The sequence below is a fragment of the Giraffa tippelskirchi genome, chromosome 8, assembly GCF_054371585.1.
Source record: "Giraffa tippelskirchi isolate mGirTip1 chromosome 8, T2T-mGirTip1v1.2.pri, whole genome shotgun sequence".
Classification (NCBI taxonomy): domain Eukaryota; kingdom Metazoa; phylum Chordata; class Mammalia; order Artiodactyla; family Giraffidae; genus Giraffa; species Giraffa tippelskirchi.
Genome location: NC_137282.1, coordinates 6,839,172 through 6,863,427, shown reverse-complemented (window position 1 = coordinate 6,863,427; position 24,256 = coordinate 6,839,172). Strand labels below are relative to the sequence as shown.

General features: G+C 45.8%; 1 long non-coding RNA gene across 1 annotated transcript; it reads right to left on the bottom strand.

Annotated features, from left to right (window-relative positions):
- Positions 1-1,017: 1,017 nt before the first annotated feature.
- Positions 1,018-16,383, bottom strand: LOC145517859 (uncharacterized). The gene is made up of 2 exons (XR_014062411.1): positions 16,073-16,383; positions 1,018-1,538 (listed from the first exon to the last, which is right to left on the bottom strand). It is a non-coding gene; the product is annotated as an uncharacterized LOC145517859 (long non-coding RNA).
- Positions 16,384-24,256: the final 7,873 nt, after the last annotated feature.

The window sequence follows — 24,256 nt, the reverse complement described above, 5'->3', positions numbered from 1 at the left end:
CTGGACCCAGGGCACTGTCCTCACACCTGAGGAGCAGGGAGGTCGGGCCCATAGGAGATGGCTTCTCCACTGGTTGCTGCATCTCAGAGGAGATGTAAGTGAGATCCAGAAGAATAAGGGAGCAGCTAAGAACACTGGGTTGTTGTCGTGTAGTCACTAAGTTGTGTCTGACCCTTGTGACCCCATGGACTGTAGCCCACCAGGCTCCTCTGTCCATGGGATTTCCCAAGCAAGGACACTGGAGTGGGTTGCCATTCCCTTTTGCAGGGGATCTTCCCCATCCAGGGATCGAACCTGCATTTCCTACATTGGCAGGTGGATTCTTTACCACTGAGCCACCAGGGAAGCCCCAAAACACTGGGTCAGCAGCAGTCAAAACAAGACAAACGCTGAACACCAAAGATCCTCAGCTAAGGCCGATGGTTCTGGGGAGCTGCCAGCCAGGAGCTGGACAGGGGTCAAGAAAGAAGAGGGTCACGCAGAGAAGCAGCCATGTGTCCCAAGTCAAGAAAGAGAAATGGCCAGATGGACGCCAGGTGGAGAGCTGACCTGTGGTGTCAACAGTTAGATGTGGCCTGGCTGAGTCAGATGCCAGATCAGGACAAGAGTGGTCTCTCTGGTCCTTCATATTACTTTTCATTTTTTAGAGTGCAGGGTATAAACTAAAGTGATCGTGGTGACCTTGGGAGCCCAAACTTTCTGGATAAAGGAGCTTAAGGTGGGAAGAGGACAGGGATTGCTAAGTGATAGGGTTCTTCTTGCTTCCCATGCCCAGGCACCCCAGCCCACAGGCGCTGTTACAGCCTTCCCGTGGTGGTGGTGGTACGGGGGTGGCGGGGAGCTGGCTTGCACTCTGAGCTGAGCGGAGCTTGCTGAGGGTTTAGCACTCGGGTGACCAGCCTCTGTGACAAAGACAGTCTTCCTTCCATTAAAGCCTGTTTCACCTAAGGTAAGCAAGTGTGGAGAAAGGACCTGAGAATTCAGCACCTTGGGTTTATGAAGGAAGATTCGCAGAAGTGATTGTGCAATTACTTATTTATGAAGTCTGCTTTTTTATGGGGACAGGGGAGAAATATCCCACATCCACTGGACACTATAGGGGCGTGTGGTGCCCGACCCAGGTCCCCAGCCCCATCTGTGGGCCCCTTCCGTCTGGGATGGATGAGCTCAGCCCCAAGCTGAGAGCACCGTCAGGGGTGGCTCCAGGAGCTCCCTGCCCAGGACCACCCGCCTCTGCGGGGGCAGCCTCATCCCAGGTCCCGCTGCCTGCGCGGGGCAGCCTGTGTCCAATGATCGGATGCTGGGAGTATAAAGGTCCAGTCCCCTCGCTCCAGCTGGGGCCAGTGTATGCCCAGAGTCCACGCTGCTCCTCCCTGGTCTGTAGAACTGGCCGAGGCCTCGGGGCCCTCGTGTTCCCAGTCTGTCCGGCTCTGCCACGTTGATTTCCGCATGCAATTCTGAGAGTAATTCCAGCACGTGAATCCAGTAAGTCCGGCATGTGAATCTCCACCTCAGCGCTGGCTTCCAGGGTAACCAACCTGCAGCAGACACTCCAACATGTGAAAAACAATGATTTAACAAAATGATGATTCTTGGTCTGGGATTTATCCAGTAATGCAACAACAACAAACAATAGTAATAATAAGTGGAAGTGAAAGTCGCTCAGTCGTGTCCAACTCTTTGCAACCCCATGGACTGTAGAGTCCATGGAATTCTCCAGGCTGGAATACTGAAGTGGGTAGCCTTTCCCTTCTGCAGGGGATCTTCCCAATCCAGCCAACATGGGTTCGATCCCTGGGTTGGGAAGGTGCTTTAATTGAGCCCTTACTACGTGTCGGGCGTATTCTCTTATCCCATAAAATCCTCATAACAGTGCTATTAAATAGAAATTAGTATTCCCATTTACAGATGAGAAACTGATGTCCAAAGAGGTTGAAGTAACATTCCCAAGGTCTCAGAATTCATAAGACCTGGAATTTGAGCTCAGGTCTGCTGGTCAGAAAGCCTGGACGATTCTAGTGTCCACACCGGAAGCACTTCCACCATCAGGTAGAACTGTGACTCCAAACAGCTGTCATGCAGTGATCACCTCAGTACTCAGAATTACATTCCCTGGGAAAGCAGGAAGGGTAGGAGGAAAACGGAGGGTAGGCAGTGTTTCCTGGGCTTCATTGTAATTGAAATCAAAGGTAACAAAGAGATCCTAAAGGAAATCAACCTTGAATATTCATCGGAAGGACTGATGCTGAAGCTGAAGCTCCAATACTTTGGCCACCTGATGCAGAGTCAACTCATTGGAAGAAACCCTGATGCTGGGAAAGACTGAGGGCAAGAGGAGAAGGGGATGACAGAGGATGAGATGGTTGGATGGCATCATTGACTCAATGGACATGAGTTTGAAGAAACTCCAGGAAATAGTGAAGGACAGGGAAGCCTGGCGTGCTGCAGTGCGTGGGGTCACAAAGAGTCAGACACAACTTAGCAACTGAACAACAACAAAGAGATTTCATTAAGTAAGATCTTACAAGGAACCTGGCTTAACTCTATTCTTTGTAATAACAAGGAATTACTAAATTGTTATGAGTTGAGTCATGTCCCCTCAAAAGATGTGGAAGTTCTAACCCCCAGTGTGTGACCTACTGGAAATAGGGTCATTGCAGATACAAATAGTCAGAGTGAGGTCACATTGAAGTGAAGGGGTCCTTAGTCCAGCACGGTTGGTGTCCTCAAAAGAGGAGGATGCGAAGGCACGGGGGGAGGGGACACACCATGTGACGACAGAGACAGATGCAGCTCCAAGCCTTGGAGCCCCAGGGACCAAGAGTTGCCACCAGAGCTGGAAGAGCAAAGGAAGGATTCAACCCTGAGCCTCAGAGGGAGCAGGGCCCTGCTGACACCTTGGTCTCAGACTTCCAGCCTCCAGAACTGTGAGAGACGAAGGTCTGTTGTCTTCAGACACACATTCTGTGGTCCTTTGTCACAACAGGCGCAGGAAACGAACACAGTAATCATGTAAATGCAGATTAAAAAGGACAAGGATGTAGCATTTTCTGTCCATCAAGTTCATGTCCAGCAAGCATTTTAACTGGCAAAATTCATTTCTGATAAAACCACCATGTCCAGCAAGCATTTTAACTGGCAAAATTCATTTCTGATAAAACCACCACAAACAGTAGTATATCAGTAAATATTTAACAACCAGCCTGAAAATAAAAATGTGTTTATAGGTATGTGTATGTAAATATGTTTATAGCTGATAAAAAAGAATATTTAACACATAATTTGAATATAATAAAATATAGAATGCTCTTTTTTTTATCAAATCCATATAGCTAAATGATACGGAAAACTTCTTGTTGGTTTTTACCAAATTCCAAATCCGTTGTCAGACCAGAGTTACAACTGTTGCATGAGACATGACATCAATGTCACTGGTAAGATTGTATTTCATTCAAATTCTAATTCGTAGGCATCTTTCACTGGAATGACAAGGGTTTTAATAAATGATCACTGTCGCTACTCTAAGATAATAACTGGTAACACATCTGAATATTTACCATGTGCTGATCTCCATGCCGGGCACAGAGCATGCGGCAGCCCCCAGACACAGTTCGTTCCTGCTTTGTGGAGCATAGTCTAAGAGAAGACACACACTAAAAGTGTGCCCGAGATGCGTGGCACCATTCAGTTTAGGATGCTAGAGGTGCTGAGAGTTTCCTCCCCAGCTGAGGACTAAGTCAGGAGACTGACACTGCAGTCCTTAGGAGGAAGGATGGTTTTGAGATACGTTCAGTGGGTTTTGGGGACATAATTTGATGATTGGATATAAACACAAAGGAAAAAGAGGAAGGATTAAATCCTCAGCCTTGTGGCTTAAAGTACTTTCCTTCAATTATCAATGCAACAAATATTTATTGAGCAACTCCCAAGGGTGCGGTGCTGAGCCAGAAAAGGCACACGTGGGCTGATGTGAGATGCTGTATGTTTGGAGGCAATGGGCAGGTGAACTTTTTCCTGAAGCCATGCTCAAATCTGCGGCTGGTGTAAAAACTGGGAGATGGGAGAAGAAGAACAAGACTCCTGCTCCCATGGTAGTTCCACGGGGCAACAGAGACCAACCTGTCCAAAGACAGGGGGGCTTCCAGAAAAGCAGCGTGAGGGTGGGTGTCAACATCCCTACTAGCCTGCTGTCAGTAGGGCTGTATTCAAGTGTTGACTTCCTGGGATTGCAGAGTGGCCCCGTCAGTAGGTACCCTTGTCTGGATTTTCACGGCATTACTAAGATAATCCATGCAGGTGGGAAGGCGGAGGAAACGCAATAGGCTGGCAGGTAGGACTTCCACAAGGGACATAGGGTTTGAAAGGCATGTCGTGTCTTGTGTGTTACCTAGGCTGACAATCCCAGACTTCTGAGTTTATACTAAAGCAACGATACTCAGGAGCAAACAAATAGTAATTTGACAGATACATGACTACAATCATTGCATAGTGCAAGCTATATATAGATTTACATATTTACACTTCCAGGGAGAAAGGAATGGAAAGATTTCTTTAAAAAAAAAGTATGATTTTTTGATTAGTTTTCTCATGTTCTGTCTTCATGCAAAATGAAATTTATGTCCAAAGGCAGTAAACAGTAACAAACATGCAACTTCCATCTGGGGTGGGATACGAATAGTCCCTAAGTAAATGTTTCCAAGAAAGAAACCATAAATGCTTTCACCAAAGCCAGATAATTAGAAGTGTTGTTAAAGAAACAATGTAGGATTAAGGGGAAAAAAAAAATCCCTGGTTAAGGTAAAGCAGATTTGATTATATTTTTGTTGCCAATGTTCATTCCAATCCTTAAAATCTTTTATGAAAATGAATTAAAATCATAATTCTTCATAGGAAATTTGAGAACAATCAAGCTCTCTCAATAGATTGGAATGTCGCATAGTTTCTGAGAGTAATGTATAATCTTAACAAGAACACAACATGTCACACATCAGTCTCTTCTCCTAACTCACAGGATGCTTTTTCTCTTTGCAGTTATACTAAAAAAGATCCTCTATATCTGTTCTCTGTTTTAGTCAGTTTAGAGAAGGTAAATTTCATTTACTGTAATTTCATTTGGACTTGCAAAAACTGGCTCCCATCAGAAAGAGAACACACACGTTACCCCGGGGTGTCTGAAGCGTATCTGGCCATCATGGTTATCCACCAAGGGTCCTTTGAGTTGGGAAGGTTTAACTGAAGCCCAGAAAGGAAAGGTAACCCCGGGGTAAGTGCCCGGGTCCAGAGAAAACCCAGGTAGGGGAATGCTCTGGGGTTCTCTTCCCTCTGGGCTGTGGTGCCCACAGGCAGGCTCACAGTCCCTTCTCTGAAATTTGCAGGGTCAGATGTGTTTCCAAATTCCAAACATCTGGGGCTTCATGAAGGTAAACTATTTCAGATGTGCTGCGACATACGGGGTACCACCCTGAGGAGGCTGGGGCAGCGGCTCACAGCCCAGCACATCAGCACATGTGTCGTTTCTGTATGTTCATCCCAGTAACTGAGATAAAAAGCACGGAGAATAGCCTCACGTTGGTTCAGATCAGCTTTCACCTTCAAATGAATTCTGAAAATCTTCTGGCTTTCCGGAATTGCTTTGAGATTGTGGGTGAAATACTGTGCATGCGTGCTAAGTCGTTTCAGTCGTGTCTGACTCTGCGACCCCATGGACTGTAGGCCGCCAGGCTCCTCTGTCCATGGGATTCTCCAGGCAAGAATACTGGAGTGGGTTGACATGCCCTCCTCCAGGGGATCTTCCCAACCCAGGGATCGAAGCCACATCTCCTGCCTGGCAGGCAGGTTCTTTACTCTGAGTGCCGACTGGGAAGCCCAAAAGACGGTGAACCTGTAATTCATGAAGAAGCCTGTGTCCTCTTCCTCTGCACGGAGGGAAATCCTCTCTGAGCCCTGGGTGGGAAGTCCTCTGCAGCCGCTCCTGTGTTCTGTCCCCCTTGAGCTTCACAGTAGAGCTTTAGCAAGAGACCCAGAGCCCCCTCTGTGGCCCAGGCTGGACCATCATGGGTCTTGTAAGATATACACTTTACCTTTAGTCAACGCACAGATACGTGTTAGTTACCTCCCAAGAGGAGGATGTTGTATTTGTTGGATCTGGTGCATGTGAGTGTATATTATTTATAATTTATTTATAAATATATTGATTATAAATAACCTTGGGGAATCTTTCACTCTATCGCTCACCTTTACCTAAATTAAGTGTATCATTTTTCTACACAGTGCAAGATAGTCTGATGAGTAAAACATCTTAGTTTCGGGAATTCCCCCGTGTTCCAGTGGTCAGGACTCTTGCCTTTCCTGCAAGCCATGTGGTGCAGCTGGAAAAAAAAAATCTTAATTTCCTAGTGAGCTTAGCTTGCTGAGGATCCTGTCTGTCCTCCTTCTGTCTGCTGCCTTTGTCTCCCCTCTGAGCCCTCTGCCCCCAACCCAAGTTAAATGAGATTAAAAGTAGAGCCGATTCTGAAATACCTTATTTGCGGTATTGAGATAACTAGCAGTTTGCTTTCAAGCTTAACAGATGTAGTCAGTATGAATTAAGGTCATCTTTTTGTCGTGAACCAGTTTTTAAGTTTGAACTGACCAGTTAACTGGTCAGTTTAGGAAGGGAAAATGCCGTTTTCTTGGTCTTCAGACCTACTCAGTGAAGGCAACCAATAAAGGAAACATAATGTGAGCTACACTTGCCACTTAAAAGGTTCTAGTAGCTGCATTAAAAATGTAAAATAAAGAAAGTGAAATGAGCTTTAATAATACATTTTATTTAAGCTAATCCCTGGTGGCCCAGTGGTAAAGAATCTGCCTGCAAGGCAGGAGACCCTGGTTGATCCCTGGGTCAGGAAGATCCCCTGGAGGAGGGCATGGCGACTCATTCCAGTATTCCTGCCTGGAGAATCCCATGGACAGAGGAGCCTGGTGGGCTACAGTCCATAGGGTCACAAAAGAGTTGGACATGACTAAGTAAGTAAACAATCCAGAACATTAACCATCTGGGATGTAATCAATATAAAAATTAACAATGAAATTTTTTTACATTGTTTTTATCACACCAAATATTCGAAGTCTTGTATTTTTTACCTAAAGACCCCTCGATTGTCCCAGCTGCATTTCAAGTGTTCAGTAGAAGCATATGACCTTCTGCTACTGGGCAGAGGATGCGAAAGTTTAAAAGACAGAGCTGGCACCCAACCTCTCAGCAGTTTGTGATCTCCTGGGGAAAGAATGGCTCCCACTTTGATTTCCTTTCACATTTATCGTATCACAGACAGAAATAAAGACTGATAACCAGTGAAAATAATTCCTAGTACTTCCAGTAAACACAGGATTCAGACTGTAAATCACGTGTCACTGCTTGACTAAGCAGAAGTCACAATTTGATCCCCAAACTGGAGGAAACAGTGCAATGGAAAAGTTCACCCATCGATTTTTTTTTGCAAAGAAATTTGCAGAACCCGATATCTCTGTTGACTTTAACCCTGAACTTCTGCTGATAGCAACAGTAAACCACTATGAGGAAAGCAAACATGAACATGGTAAATAAGTGTTGCAATGGTTCCAATGTAACATTCAAGCAGTGTTTATGTACTTGGGCTTCTTCCCCTCTGGAGCCAGGGAATGGTTCCAAGGTAACATTTAAGCAGTGTTTAGGTTGGTTCCAATGTAACATTCAAGCAGTGTTTAGGTACTAGGTACTTCCGCTTCTTCCCCTCTGGAGCTGGGGGGATTTTGATTTTGCAACCTTGTTTTAGAGCAACCAGTTGCATCTAGATTTTCACCACTATAAAATGAGAGTGGTATCCAGTGTTTGTTACAGGCATTGTTCTTGGTGTATGGTATGCACTAATTTGTTTAATACTCACAATAATTGTATAAGGAAGACAGTGTATTTTATTCCCATTTGAAAGATAAAGAAACTGAGACCAAAAATGTAAAGTAACTTCTGTAAGATCACACAGCTGAGGAGAAATGAGTTAGAATTCAAACTCATGTTATTAATCATTATTCTCCAACCTACTGGATTTACGAGGTGAAAATAAGGTAAAATGTCAGTATCTTAAATAGAAATGTAAATGTAATATATCAATATTCAGAAATAACTCTATTAATGAAAATGACCTTTGTTAAAGGGAATCTTATTTTGTTTTATGTTTAAATTATTTATAGTTTGTCTCATGTTGTACCAAGACAGCTAAAGCTTAAACTCACTCATTCATTTCTTCTGTTCGAATATCAGTTCTCAGTGAGACTTTCCCTGATCACTTTAGGTAAAATAGTAACAAACTCCCAGTTGTTAGTAATCTCAGCCTTCCTTAATTATGTTTATACATATAGATTTCTTATTATAAATATATACATTATATATTTGTACATAAACTTTTTATTATAAATTTAGTTATATGTCTGCACTGTCTCTCTCCACCCTTATGATATAGGCTGCACACAGCAAAACTTTTCTTCTGTTTTGTTCACTGCTATATTGCCAGTAACACAGAACAATGTTTGTGTGTGTGTGTGTGCTAAGTTGCTTCTGTTGTGTCCGACTCTTTTGCGACGGTGTGGACTGTAGCCCGCCAGGCTCCTCTGTCCATGGGATTCTCCAGGCATGCATACTGGAGTAGGCTGCCATTTCCTTCTCCACAGAACAATGTTTGTATCTTAGTAAATTTTAAATAAATATTTATTAATTGAACAAATGACTGATTTTTATATGTATCCATTCATTTATGCTGAAACAACACATATAGCAATTATGTGCATAGACTTATGTGCAAAATATACTTGGGTTAGGGTTATAGCTGCCATTTACTACTTGTAAAATATACATATAGTAATAAACATACTGACTTTGTAAAGTTATTCAGAAGATTACATAGGATACCATTTTCTAAAAGTGACATAGAGGCTGACACAATAAATGTGGCTGTGCTGTTGTTTTGTAACATTTTATTACTTATCTATGCCTTTCATTTTATTTAAAAAGTCTTTTCAGCTACTCTTTGTTGCGATGTGTGGGTTTCTCACTGCAGTGGCTTCTCTTGTTGCCGAGCACGGGCCCTAGGTATGCAGGCTTCTGTAGTTACTTCTCCCGGGCTCCAGAGCACAGGCTCCATAGTTGCGGTACACGGGCTTAGCTGCTCTGTGGCATGGAGCAGCTTCCCCAACCAGGCATTGAGCCCGTGTCCCCTGCATTTAGCAGGCAGACTCTTTACCACTGGACCACCAGGGAAGTCCTATCCACTCCTTAAATATAGGGCCAAGCTCTATGCTGGAGGTTGAAGTCTGAGTTAAAGAAGACATCCCTTTTGAGACAGATTGTAGCTGTGATGTCACTGCTGGATTTCTAAGAAGTAAAGGAACTCTTCAGGACTCCACAGTCCACAGGCTAGAGCCCCCACTGCAGCTCCTACGCACAAAGTGAGCTGAAAACAGTCAGGAGCTGGGAGCAGTAGGCAAATGAGAAGTGCGGGGTTCCCCCGGGAGCAAAGGTGAAGAGCTCTCCTGCCGTTGGGAGCTCCAGGGGGTGACTGACATCAGCTGGGGTCTTCCGAGGGCACTCTAGGAGCCAGGGCCAGTTTCAGTGGTAGCAAAGGCGGGCGCAAGTTCTCTTGGAAGAAATTTGCTCTCAAGCAAATATGAGTTCAAAAAGCTCACCAAAAACATAAATAAACATTATAGAAGGAGATAAACAGATTTAGACCCCAAAGAGTTCATATTTTTAAATTATCAGATAAATAATACATAATTCTTAAGTATGACGCATTTATGGAAATAAAGGATAAGATCATAAATTTGATCAAGAAGCAAAATGATGGATAAATTTACAAAACCATCAAGTGGAACTTTTTTTCTCTTTTTAGTTATTTACAGTGTTGTGTTAGTTTAGGTGTACAGCAAAGAGATTCAGTTATATATATAAGTGGGCTTCCCAGGTGTTGCTCGTGGTAAAGAACCCGCCTGCCAATTCAGAAGATATAAGAGACGTGGCTTCAATCCCTGGGTCTGGAAGATCCCCTGGAGGAGGGTATGGCAACCCACCCCAGTATTCTTGCCTGGGAAAGCCCATGGACAGAGGAGCCTGGCGGGTTATGGTCCATAGGTTTGTAAAGAGGCAGACACAACTGAAGCTACTTAGCATGCATGCACACCTATATAAAAAAATATATATATACTTTTTTAGATTCTTTTCCATTATAAGTTATTACAAGCTATTAAATATAATTTCCTGTGCTATACAATAGGTCCTTGTTTATCTGTTTTACATATAGTAATATGTATCTGCTACTCACAAGCTCCTAATTTATTATCCCTCCTTCTACCTTTCCCCTTTTGTAACCATAGATTTTCCATGTCTCTGAGTCTGTTTCTGTGTTGTAAATGAGTTCATTTGTATCAATTATTTTTGATTCCACATATAAGTGATATTGTGTGATATTTGTCTTTATCTGACTTCACTTAGTATGATAATCTCTAGGTCCATTCATGTTGCTGCAGATGGCTTTATTTCATTCTTTTTATGGATGATAATATTCTGTGGTATATACACACACACACACGTCATCTTTCCATCCAGTCCTCTGTTGATGGACACTTCGGTAGCTTCCATGTCTTGGCTGTTGTTAATAGAGCTGCTATGGACACTGGGGTACATGCATCTTTCTGAATGAGAGTCTTTGTCTTTTCCAAGTAATATGCCAGCAGTGGGATCGCCAGATCATATGGTAGCTCTTTTTTCAGCTTAAGCCTCCATACTGTTCTCCATAGCTGTTGTTCAGTCGCTCAGTCCTGTCCGACTCTTTACAACCCCATGGACTGTAGCACGCCAGGCTGCCCTGTCCATCACCAACTCCCAGAGTTTACTCAAACTCATGTCCATTGAGTTGATAATGCCATCCAACCATGTCATCCTCTGTCGTCCCTTCTCCTCCTGCCTTTAATCTTTCCCAGCATCAGGGTCTTTTCTAATGAGTCAGCTCTTCACATCAGGTGGCTGAAGTATTGAAGCTTCAGCTTCAGCATCATTCCTTTCATTGGATATCCAGGACTGATTTCCTTTAGGATGGACTGGCTGGATCTCCTTGCAGTCCAAGAGATTCTCAAGAGTCTTCTCCAACACCACAGTTAGAAAGCATCAGTTCCTTGTGCTCAGCCTTCTTTATGGTCCAACTCTCACATTCATGTGAGACTACTGGAAAAACCATAGCTTTGACTACATGGACTTTTGTCAGGAAAGTAATGTCTTTGGTTTTTAATATGATGTCTAGGTTTGTCATTGCTTTTCTTTCAAGGAGCAAGTGTCTTTTAATTTCATGGCTGCAGTCACCATCTGCAGTGATTTTGGGGCCCAAGAAAATAAAGTCTGTCACAGTTTCCATTGTTTCCCCATCTATTTGCCATGAAGTGATAGGACCAGATGCCATGATGTTCGTTTTTTGAATGTTGAGTTTTAAGCCAGCTTTTTCACTCTCTTCTTTCATCTTCATCAAGAAACTCTTTAGTTCCTCTTCACTTTCTGCCTCAAGGGTGATATCATCTGCATATCTGAGGTTATTGATATTTCTCCTGGCAGTCTTGATTCCAGCTTGTGATTTATCCAGTCCAGCATTTTGCATCTCTGAGTATACGTTAAATAAAAAGGGTGATAATATACAGCCTTGATGTACTCCTTTCCTGATTTGGAACCAGTCCATTGTTTCATGTCCAATTCTAACTGTTGCTTCTTGACCTGCATACAGTTTTCTCAGAAGACAGGCAACGTGGTCTGGTATTCCCATCTTTTTAAGAATTTTCCGCAGTTTGTTGTGATCCACACAGTCAAAGGCTTTAGCACAGTCAATGGAGCAGAAGTATTTGTCTGGATGTTCTCCACAGGGGCTGCACCAATTTACATTCCTACCAACAGTGTAGGAGGGTTCCCTTTCCTCCATATCCTCTCTAACATTTATTGTTTGGAGCCTTTTTGATGATGGCCATTCTGACCAGTGTGAGGTGGTATCTCGATGTAGTTTTGGTTTGTAATAGAACTTTTTAAAAGTGAAAACTATAATTGTTGAAATCGAAAACTCAATAGATAGATTAAATAGTGTGTTAATAGTAGTTGAAAAGAGCATGTATGATTGAAAACAAGAAAACCGTGGGAAAAAGACAGAGGTTGTGGAGGGTAGAAAGAGTACAAGCGGAGTCCCAGGGGAGAAAACAGAAGGAGGTGATGACGGGGGAAAAGGGGATTCTGATAGGAGAAGACTTACCGAACAGGACAAATAAAAACAGAATTATCTGGGCATGCCATATCGAACTATAAACTATCTAAACAAAGAGAAGACCTGATAAGCAGCGAAAGAGAAAAGGCGCGGCTCTCAGAGAGGAATGACAGCTAAGCGTAGAGCAGAAACTTCAACACGCAAAAAGGAAGCCAGAACGTGGAGCGATATCGATCGCTGAAAAAAAACATAGAACAACTGTTTTAAGACTAAAAGTGAAATAACAACCCTTGAAATAAAGGCCCAGTGTTCCCAGGAGCAGGTCTTTACAAAAGAAACCCCTAAAGAATCTACTTTAAGATCAAGGAAAGTGATCCCAGAAGGAAAATCGGAGACACAAGAAAGAATAGCAGAAACATAAATTAGAAAACATGGAATTTTTAAATAAAAATGATGCCTCATTGTGGAATAAAGCCTTCCAAAATTCTTATATTTGCGGGGTAAGAGTAAGATATTGACTACAGTTAGTCTTTGTTTACTCAGGAAAGATCACCGACAAAAATAGTAATAGAATATTTAGCTTCCAAACCAGAAGAAGAAAAAAAGAGAATAAGAAAGACAAATAAATAAAAGCTTTGTTAGTCTTTTTTAAAAGGCAAGGAATGGGGGAAGAGAGGCACACAAAAAGTAAGACAAAAATAACAACATAAGATGGTATAAACAAGTCTAAACATATCAATAATCACAATGAATATAAATATTATTATCCTACAAGTTAAAACCAAAGTAAACCAAAGACAGGCAGAGGGGAAAAATTGCAAGTATATGTTATGTATGAGACATGCCTAAAACACAGAACACTGAAAAGCTGAAGTACAAGAATAGACAAGAATATAACAGACAAACACTAATCTAAAGTAATATTATATTCAAAAATTTTTTGAATAAAGAAAACAAAACACTACCCTATGTTCAGTTTTATGACTCTATCTTTTGTCCCACGCTCCTATATTTTTCTATTACTGTATTTGTGATATGCATTTAATTTTAATTCTTTTTTTTTTGTTTTTAAAATCACAACACCATAATCTCCCAAGGTTTTACGTAGTTTGTATAATTTCATAACTATTTTGACCTTTTTATAATTCAATTACATTTCCTGCACAGCCTTTCTAATAGTTAACTTTATAAGTAATAAAACAACTCAGGGAAGTAAAAATTCATTTTATTTGTTGCTAAATCTTTAAACTTCAGAATTGAGACTTCCCTGGTGGCGCAGTGGTTAAGAATCCGTCTTCCAATGTAGTGGATATGGGTTTGATCCCTGGTAGGGGAGCTAAGATCTCACACTCCCCAAAGCAACTAAGCCTGTGCGTTTTGGGGCCCACGAGTCACAGTGAAAGATCTCCCATGATCCAGTGAAGACACGAGGTATCCAAATAAATAAATATTAAAAAACAACAACAACTTCAGAATCCGTGTGTCTTGTGAACATGTCTAGATTTGGGGAACCCATGTGCCTCTTACCCAGGCCGCTCAGATTTTGTGGTCCCTCACGCAGGCTGAAGCCTTGCCTTCTTTTTCACATCCTCGGTTAGCACCACCTGTCCTGCTGATCATCTTATCTGACTCTTCCTGTTCTTTTCGAAGAGGGAAAAAAGCTGCTCAGCTGGTTGGAAGTTAGAGTGGGGATACCAGGCCTTTTGGACTCGCCGGAAAAGACCCTGATGCTGGGAAAGATTGAGGGCAGGAGGAGAAAGGGGCGACCGAGGATGAGATGGTTGGATGGCATCATCGACTCAACGGACATGAGTTTGAGCAAACTCCGGGTGATGGTGAAAGACAGGGAAGCCTGTGTGCTGCAGTCCATGGGGTCACAAAGAGTTTGACACAGTTGAGCGACTGAACAGCACCAGGCCTTTGGACAGAGTAGAGACTGAAGCAGAGGCACTCAAAATACCAACACAAGAGACAACAACGAGTGTTATCTGTGCAGGACTTCTTGAGTGCCAAGCACTGTTTAATCACTTTAGTGAGCGTTGCTCAGTGTGAGTCCACAAGCGCCTTGAATACTTGCCTGAGTCCTTTCTCCTCCTCACTTCTTTGTTTCCCAAGAAATCAGAGCCAACTGACTAGGCATTCAGGCCTCTTGCCTGTTCACAGACGCTGTCAAGTTGGCATCAATACTTCCATTCATCTGCCTCTCTTCTGGGTCAAGAGGGCAGGATGACAGTGTGGATTATGCAACAAAGGGATGTTAACTTGGGGGCAGGAGGCCAAAAAATATTCAAATAAATAAACATAGAGGTCAATGCTAATGAGTAGAGGACTGGCTTGTAACTAAGATCCTCCCAGGCTTTGAGGAACTTAATAAAATTAGGTTATGTTTCAATGACTGGCGTTGCAGCAAAGCTAAATAATGATAATACAGTTAGTGCAGCACATACAAATCACTTGTGTGTATAATTATGGATTTACAAAAACTAATGGACCAGCTGAACTCCTCCCTCATCTCTGACTGCAAACCTTTGTTTTTTTCCTGGGAGTTGGAAAAAAGTCAATGTGTCAGCAACTCCTCTCTTTATGCCTGTTGGTTCATCATGCAGAAATTAAATGCGGTGCATAATGTGAATTTAGATGTCAACATTCTGTTGAATTCTAGAAAGATGCATTAAGATGTTTAGTTTGCATTACATTTTAACAAATTTGTGTCATTCTGAGCTTGTCAATTTTGGATTATGGGACACTGAAGATTTGGATAAATCTAAATTCTACTAGGGACCCTGGCTAATACCTCCTTCATATAATTTTTCCACAGAACAAGCTTGATCTGTTCAATCTTTAAAACCTTCATTATATACTCTGAAAAGCAATAATCTCTTCAATCTCAAGTACGCCGCCATTAAATCAATCTTGTGAACTGGTCTTGATAGTTTTCTCTGGCAGGGTAATCATTTGACAACAACGTTATCATGATATAATAAAAACCAAACTGAATCAAAGCAGAATAACAAGAAAAAGCTAGGTTCAGGCTGCCAATCATACTGTTGGGCTCTGCTAGAGTCCCTCGGGGCCTCCTGATAAAGGAACACATCTGAGAACAGAGGCTGGCCAGGCCAGAGCCCTGGAGCTCAGCCACAGACAGGCTCATCTGAGTGGGCTGTCCTGGGCCCTGCCCAGCTGATAACGGCAAGCATCATGAGGACTATGTACAGCAAGCGCGTTTCAATGTTGTGCAACGCGATGTGCAATGCTGGCTCACGAAAGCAGCCAACAGAGTGTGCTGCATGTGGGCTCATGAATGTAACGCTTGCCTTGAAACGGGCCCCCCACCCTCTTCACGTTCCCACCCATCTAACCTAAGCCCCAGCCCCTGCCTGCAACCCTTCCCCCGATTTCTGGCTTCAGCCTCATTCCAGCTCACCTGCATTCCTACAGGAATGCTACTGTCCTGTCCTGTCCCAGCAGAACTGCTGGTGTCTGCATGACCTCCTGCTGACTCAGGTCAAAGCACCTGCTTGGCTTAAGTCGCTCTCCCTCCCTTCTTTCCTCTCTCCCTCCCTTCCTCCCTCCCTCTCTTCTTTCCTTCTGCTTTACTGACTGACGATCTACACCCAAGAGTGGACACATCAGAAGGGTTTTACAGCTCAGGGTATTCCCGCAAGCTGGACACACCCAGGTAACTCCCAGGCCAGGCAGAAGAGTCTGCCTGTGGCCCCCAGAAATCCTTCTGGCCCCTCCCAGGTGCTCCCCACGCAGCCCAAAGGGAACCACTGTCCCACCTCCCAAGAGCTGCTGTGAATTCGGTCAGGCTTCCCTTCACTCACCTTCCCACACACGAGGACTCGGGGCACACTCTGACTTGGGGCCCCCAGGCCTTGCCGCCTGTGGCTGAGTCTAATCCGAGTCCCCGCTCTGATGGATCTGGATGTCCTGTCACCTGCCTTCATCAGGAGGCGCTCCGGGACTGCCAGCTGGAGGTGTCGGGTGACAGCTGGTGAGAGCTGGGCAGGGAGGGGCTGGTGACGGCTCCAGTTTGATGAGGAGGAGGAGGAGCTAATGTCATGTGCAACGCGACCCCCTGCCACCTCCATCCCTGCTCCTCAGTCATCTCTCTGCCTCCCACACCATTGCACACCCACTAATGAAGTCACAAAAGGTATCTGCCACAGTGGCATGGAACCCCTAGAATCCCCAGCTGACACCTAAGAGCTTTGCATCCCCAGGGGAACGCCTCCAGCGTGGGGAGAGGGGGCCTCCGATGCTGCTCCTACCTCAAGAACTATCTCCCTGTCTTCTGGGAATAGAGACAAGAAAAGGTCATTTACCTGTGATTCTTTTTTTTTTCTTCTTTTTTATAAATTGGGGGATAATTGCTTTGAGGAGGGCATGGCAACCCACTCCAGCATTCTTGCCTGGAGAATCCCATGGACAGAGGAGCCTGGCAGGCTACAGTTCATGGGGTCGCAAAGAGTCAGACACACCTGAGCGACTTAGCACGCACACACGCATAATTGCTTTATGATGTTGTGATGGTCTCTGCCGCACATCAACACAAATCAGTCATAATTTATATCCCCTCCCTCTTGAGCCCCCCACCGCCATTCCACCACTGTTTACACTAGCCAGGACACGGCAGCAACCTAGATGTCCATCGACAGAGGAATGGATACCTGTGACTCTCTTTAACAGCAATTCAACAAATGCTATCAGTTGTCATCTCACTGTACAGTAGAGATTTTCTTAGGCATCTATTGAAAATGCAACATAAAAGTAATAAATACTGAAAAAAGGTCAGGGGTGAGGGGTGGGGTTGGTTACTCATAATCCCAACCTGCCTCTACAAACACTTTCACCTACAGACCACCTCCGGGTCCTGTCCACACTCACGCCCACCACGTCCTGTGGTTACTGTAGGGTTCACACGAGGAGATGGTCTTTAAAAGGCCTTTTGCTCATGCGAACAAAATGGATGCTTAACGGAAAACAGGCTCTTTACAGAAAGGATCATTTTAATACAGATCATTTTCCTTTAATCATAAAATTCTGCGTTTGTTTTCTGACCTAGCCTCAGCCTCTTTGTTCGGGGAAGCCCGCGGAGCTGAGCGAAAACAGATGCAGTGACGCTGGTCGCTGCAGAGGCAGAGCCTGGAGTTTGTCCCTTGTCAGTTACTGTTGAAGTAAACATGTGGCTATCAGCCTAACCGTGTCATGCCTCAGAATCTCCAGGAGTAAAGGGCCGAGGATGAGACCTACCCCCGTCCCCCACGCCTCACTGGATGTTTTCTTCACTCGGGAAACCCACACGGCGTCCCTGCCACACACGGGCCAGGCCCCTCCTGGGGACCACGGGCGCGGTGGTCCTGACACCTGCATCCCTGATGGACAGGTACCGGCTCCGGTCCAGACGGGCGATGCCCCTCAGGAGGGCAGTAGTCAGCCCCTGCCCACCCTAATGCCGGTGTTCTCTGAGACCAGCTCCAGGCCACAGGGCGGACGCAGGGGTCTGAGCTCTCTGAGGGACCCCCGTCCTTTCCTCGGGTTTCCCCTACTGCCCGCCCCCCGCCCCGTTCCCCTCACAAGTCCTCAGCTCTCCTTCACCCAAGCCTCGAGGGGGGCCAGCGCTCCCTCAGCCTGGAACCCCCATCCTGGGCAACACAAAACACATTTCCTTCCCTGGAAGGGAAGTGTGGTGGGCCTTAGAAGCACAGGGCCCCCTTGAAGATGTCTGCACAGAAGTGCACAGAAAAAAAAAAAACAAAACGCTTTTCTGCTGAGCAGGGGAAATTGTTTTGAAACACTCCATTTCGAATTCCGCATCTCGTTCCCCTGACATAAATCCAGAGGCCGGAGCGGCTGTTTCCGATCGGAAGCGTCTTGCAGGATTCTGCAGAAACAGCGGCTTTTGCGTCAGGCGTTGAAGACGGATGGGACTGAAGCAGCCGTGGGGGCGCTGGGGGCGCTGGGGGCGGCGGGCGGAGGTGGAGGACCCGGGGCCTCGGCTGTCGGGTCTGAAGCCGGTCCTCAAAGAGGCCAGCAGCTAGTGGCTGTACCCCCGTGTGCGCCGGCCCGCAGCCCGCCCCCCTTCCCTTGAGCGTCACCCACAGCTGTCTCAACAGGCCCTGCAAGACCGAGTCTGCCGTCTGCTCACGGGCTCTCCCCTGAGATGCAGAAGATCTCTGAGACCACCCCCCACCCATGGCACCCAAGCTCTTCTTTTCCTCCGCATCCCTCCTAATCAGGGCTGCTGGGGGGGCAGGGGTGAGCCTTTCCCTGGTTTGCCACCTCCGCTCCGCTGTGCCCATTTTCCGGCCTGACCTTTGCCCCCACCGTTCCTGTGACTTGCACACGCTTCCCCGCTGTCCCCAGCCTCTCCCCCGTTCCCATCATCTCTCAGTCCTGGGCTTCCTTCCACCCCAAACTCCATCCTCACTGTGGCGTTGATATCTCTCAGGAGGCCGTCTAGGTTCCCCGGCACCTCATTTTCTTCACATCTGTGTCTCAAATGATCTTTTCTTTCTTCTCCTGCAGCCGCCCCCCCTCCCCTCCGACAGCTGTGCCCCGGACGCCGCACCCCCTGGAAAGCTCAAGGGCCGGCCTTCAGCCCCCAGACCATCTGTGTCCTTCGAGGTGTGCTATTCAAGGGTCCCTCCTAGCGGGCTTCCCGTCTCATCAGGATTCACACGTCACTGATCCCCACTTCCTCCACGTCCATGAATAGCCTCATAAATCTCTGCCTTCCTGCTTGGAGTCAGCCTCATACTCCACCATTCTAATCACCGTTTACCGATGCCTGAATCCCTCTCTCTGTCACAGCTCCATGTACCTGCCGTGGGCAAGGATCCTAGCAGCGGTATAAGGGTGGGTTAAATTAGAAAGGAACTACAGGAGAGCTGCTGGGAAGGAAAAGTAATTCAGCAGATGAAGATGTAAATACATATTCATGTATTATATATTGTCTATTTATATACACATGTATTCTTTGAGTGAGACTGAAACTGTTAGTCACTCAGTTGTGTCCGACTCTTTGCAACCCTGTGAGCTATAGCCCGCCAGGCTCCTCTGTCCATGGGATTTCCTAGGTGAGAATACTGGAGTAGGTAGCCGTTCCCTTCTCCAGGGGATCTACCTAACCCAGGGATTGAACCTGGGTCTCCTGCATTGCAGGTAGATTCTTTCCCATCTGAGCCATCAGGGAATCTTATTCTTTCTCTCTCTCTCTCTCTCTCTATATATATATATATATGTAAATACATACATACACACATATATGTATACACACACACACATATCACTTCATGTCAAATAGATGGGGAAAAAGCAGAAACAGTGACAGATTTTATTTTCTTGGGCTCCAAAATCGTTGCAGATGGTGACTGCAGCCACAAAATTAAAAGGCACTTGCTCCTTGGAAGAAAAGCTATAACAAACCTAGATAGCGTATTAAAAAGCAGAGACGTCACCTTGCTGACAAACATCCATGTAGTCAAAGCTGTGGTTTTTCCAGTAGTCATGTACGGATGTGAGAGCTGGACCATAAAGAAGGCTGTGTGTGTGTGCTAAGTTGCTTTAGTCGTGTCTGACTCTTTGCGACCCTATGGGTTATAGACCACCAGGCTCCTCTGTCTACGGGATTCTCCAGGGAAGAATACTGAAGTGGGTTGCCATTTCCCCCTCCAGGGGATCTTCCCGACTCAGGGATAGAACCTGTGTCTCTTGCGTCTCCTGCATTGGCAGGTGGGTTCTTTACCACTAGCGTCACCTGGGGAGCCTAAGGAAGGCTGAGTGCTGAAGAATTTTCTGATGCCGGAGAAGACTCTTGAGAGTCCCTTGGACAGCAAGGAGCTCAAACCAGTCAGTCCTAAAGGAAATCAACCCTGAGTGTTCATTGGAAGGACTGGTGCTAAAGCTCCAATACTTTGGCCAGCTGATGTGAATAGCCAACTCATTGGAAAAGACACTGATGCTGGGAAAGATTGAGGGCAGGAGGAGAAGAGGATGACAGAGGATGAGATGGTTGGATGGCATCACCGACTCAATGGACATGAGTATGAGTAAACTCTGGGAGATCATGAAGGACAGGGAAGCCTAGCATGCTGCAGTCCATGGGGTTGCAAAGAGTCAGACACTTAGAGACTGAACAATCACACTTACACATATATTCTTTAAAAATGTAAATGGGCTATGCAAATATATGGTTGAATTAACTTATATATCATAATTAACTACATTCATCATTAATAATTAACAATATTTGGCTTGATCAAATAGTTCAGCCTTGGATTTGTCATGTTCGAAAGATCAGTCTTTGAACAACTGTTTCAAATTATTTCAGAATATATTTATGCCCACAAGCTGTAAGACATATGTAGTTTGTGGTCTGGGGGCTAATGGGGCCTGAAAGTATCTTTCCACAGTAATTGGAAAAAGCCTCCCATATTTGGCTGGCTATTTTTAAACACAGACAACCTCTCACTCCTTCCAAATCAGATCGCTTTAAACTTGGAAAACAAGGGCTGTTATTCAGGATGTGTGTGTACCAGCTCTACAGCCCAGTTCCTTCAAAGTATCTGGATTGAAATAGTGCCCGGAAAAAGTGATTAAGGCAGCTATGAGTTTTGAAAACGTCAAAAACAGCCATACAGATTTTAAAGATGTATTTAAAAACAAATAAACAGAAACTAATTCTACCCAAAGTACCTGGAAAAAGAAAGAGGCCAGAAACAGCATTGCTCTAAATACAAGAGAAATAAGCAGTGGAGAGGAAAGGTGTCACTGAGCTGAGTCAAAGCCAAGAGGCTGCCTCTGGCAAAGGGCTTTAGGTGGATATTTTATTTCTAAGTTGTCTCTAAATCCAAAAATGTTCAGTGAAGCCAGTGCAGCAGGAGGGTGCGGTTCTACGTGGCGTGGCTGAGGATGAGGTGCCGAGGGCAGAGCTTGTGGCCTGCTGCTAGGGGGGCGTCAGGAGCCCACCTCCAGGGTGAGACCGGGTGGGTCCTCTCTCTTCTCACCTCCCGGGCATTCCCAGCCCAATGGGGACCAGAGAAAGTGCTGGAGAAAGAACAAAAGTGATGGAGCTCTTGTGAAAGGCAGCTGAATAAATTAGCTTTTGTTTTGTTAGGACAGAAATCATTATCTGAATCCCTGGTAGTTGTAGGACTGGAGTGGTTTATATGAAGGAACTGGAGTGAAGAGAAAGGGAACAAACTAGTTCTAGTAAAAAAAAAACCAACATGACCCATCTCTACCAACAGATATTCACGATTTCACGATAAGACTGGGTGATTCTGTGCCGGTCTAAACACTGTTCGAGGATATGCCTCTGCCAGGCACTCTGCCTAGGACCACCTTCTGGGGCATCTGGATGGCAGTGGGTTTGAGCCAGACCTCTGCCTCCTCTGACTCTGGGACCGGGGATGGGCAACTTCCGTCCTGTGAAAGTTCTTTCCTATCCTTAGACTGCTGTGCGGCCCCCGCCCTAGGAAAGGAATGTGAAAGTCACTCAGTTGTGTCCGACTCTTTGCGACCTCATGGGCTAAAGTCCACAGAATTCTCCAGGCCAGAATACTGGAGTGGGCAGACTTTCCCTTCTCCAGGAGATCTTCCCAACCCAGGATCAAGCCCAGGTCTCCCATGTTGCAGGCGGATTCTTTACCAGGTGAGCCCCAAGGGAAGCCCAAGAATACCAGAGTGGGATCTTTCCGACCCAAGAATCAAACCAGGGTCTCCTGCATTTTAGGCAGATTCTTTACCAGTTGGACCATGAGAGGAAAGAGGAACGACATCCCTGGAACTAACTAGGAAAGAGTCTGCAGGCGTGGACGTGTCAGGACACAGCTGAGGGCCGGCCCAGCCTGACCTCGTCCTTTCTGGATGCTCGTTCACTAAGAAGCGGGGCCCACGAGAAGAGAAAGTTTGGATGGAAGTTTGCAAGAACAGAGGGCCAAGAAAAGCTGGCAAAGCACAGACATGCAGAGAACCCAGTGCCAGCTTCCTGAGGTGGCTGCATCTCCCAATGCGTGGAGCTAGAAAATGGAAACCCTGGAGCGGCGGACTTTCCAGGGAGGGCAGGGTCAGATAATGAAGACATACAGCAGAGTGCTGGCCCTTACTGAAGATTCACGGAGCACCTTAGCAAAGTAAGTGTTAGTCGCTCAGTCGTGCCTGACTCTTTGCGACTCCCTAGACTGCAGCCCACCAGGCATTCTGTCCGTGGGATTCTCCAGGCAAGAATACTGGAGTGGATTGCCATTTCCTTCTCCAGGGGATCTTCCCTGACTCAGGGATCAAACCCAGGTCTCCTGCACTGCAGGCAGATTCTTTACCGACTGAGCTACGAGGGAAACCCTAGCATAGTAAAGGCTCTGACAAGTCCTGCAGGAAAGAAACAGGATTTCCTCTTTCATTTTGAACTGGCTGAACGATGGAAACTTGATGTTTTAAACTTTAAACCATGTGTTTGTTAACATTGCACTGAACACAATAGATAAAACGTTATGCTAGGGAATAAAAACCCAAGCTGCCCAACAGGGCACCAGATGCCCCGCAGGGTCAGCCCCCTCTGCCGCCTCACCAGGGAGCCCAGCCCCCGGTGGCTCATCTCTGCGCTGACCCCACACAGTCCTCACACTGCACACCGCAGGCCTCAGGGTTTCGGGGGGTGAGTTTTGCTGACGGCAGACACTGTTGCTGGCCCTCCTCTTCCGCGTTAAGGGTGGTGTGAGACTCACGCGGGGGAGATGGCTGCCAGGGCTGTTGTGTAACCTCGAGTGGAGCCGTCTACACCTCGGTCCCCAGCACGGTCCACCTTCCACACTGCTTCCTGACACAGCACCTCGCTTAGTCCTCGCTTCTGTTCTGCTCACTCCCGTCATAATTTTACCAATGAGAAAACCAGGACCACAAAACCCAGGGGCTCTCCCGGGATCCCTCGTCAGGGCCGGTGCGGGGGGCGGGGGCGCGGGGAATGCCTATCACAGTGGGGTGCCTCCCCAGGCTGTAAACCCTCGGCCCCCAGGAGCCGCTTCCATCCTAACTCAGGAAGCTCCTCGCCCAACACGACCCTGCCAGCACCGCAGCGGCTCTGCTGATGTGGAAGACAGACGACAGAGTCTCCAATGGAGGGAAGCTCCTTTGTAACCGTTGCGCACGTCCTTCTCACAGCAGCTGCTGTTCCCAATTTTCCCCTTGGCTGGAATATTTTAGTCTTAAATGTTTTTTTTTTTCCTTTCGCTAAATGAAAAACAAACAAAAAGCGTAGTCACGTGAGTGTACACATGCGAACGTTGTTTCTTTTAGAAGCAAATATTTGTAATAACAAAGAGCTGGAAAGGATGAAACGTCTTCTTTTTTTTTTTTTTACATCATTTTCACTGTTTTAAAACAAGAAAGTGACTAAGGGAAGAGCCTCCGACTGCAGCTGGAAACACTGAGCTCGTGAAACCTCTCTCTTTCTCAGCTGCCCGTGTCCTGGGCTTGCCCGGAGCTCCCTGGCAGAGAGCTTGTCCCCCCGCCCCAGCTGGTACCCATGGACTGTCCTATGGATGCAGCTTAAGAAAGACTCTTGTGCCTGAGACACCAGAGGATGGTGGGTTTGTTCCTCCCAGAGTGATTTGTGTTTTAACGGAGAAGCTACCCTGACCCCCCACCCCAAGGCGATGATTATCCCCGAGAAATGAATCCATGTGGGTACGTCTCTGGAGTCTTTGTCACTCAGATTAAGTATAACTTTCAGGCCAATTAGGCCTTCCTGGCGTCTTCAAGTTGCTTCCTATGCAGGACCCTTTTCCTTTCTCCTGATGACCAGAGGGAGATGAGCGAAGCAAAGTTTTGAAAGGGTCTTAATGCCTATGTGTGTTAAATGGAATAAACAGTAGTCATTTTCCATTATTTGAGCAGCTGCACCGACCTAATGAAAAGCATTCTATTTCCAAACAGTTGCACTTTTAACTGCTTCTTTCTGCCCTCTACCCCTCACTCTTCTTGTACTTGATGTGGCCTCTCAAGATAAA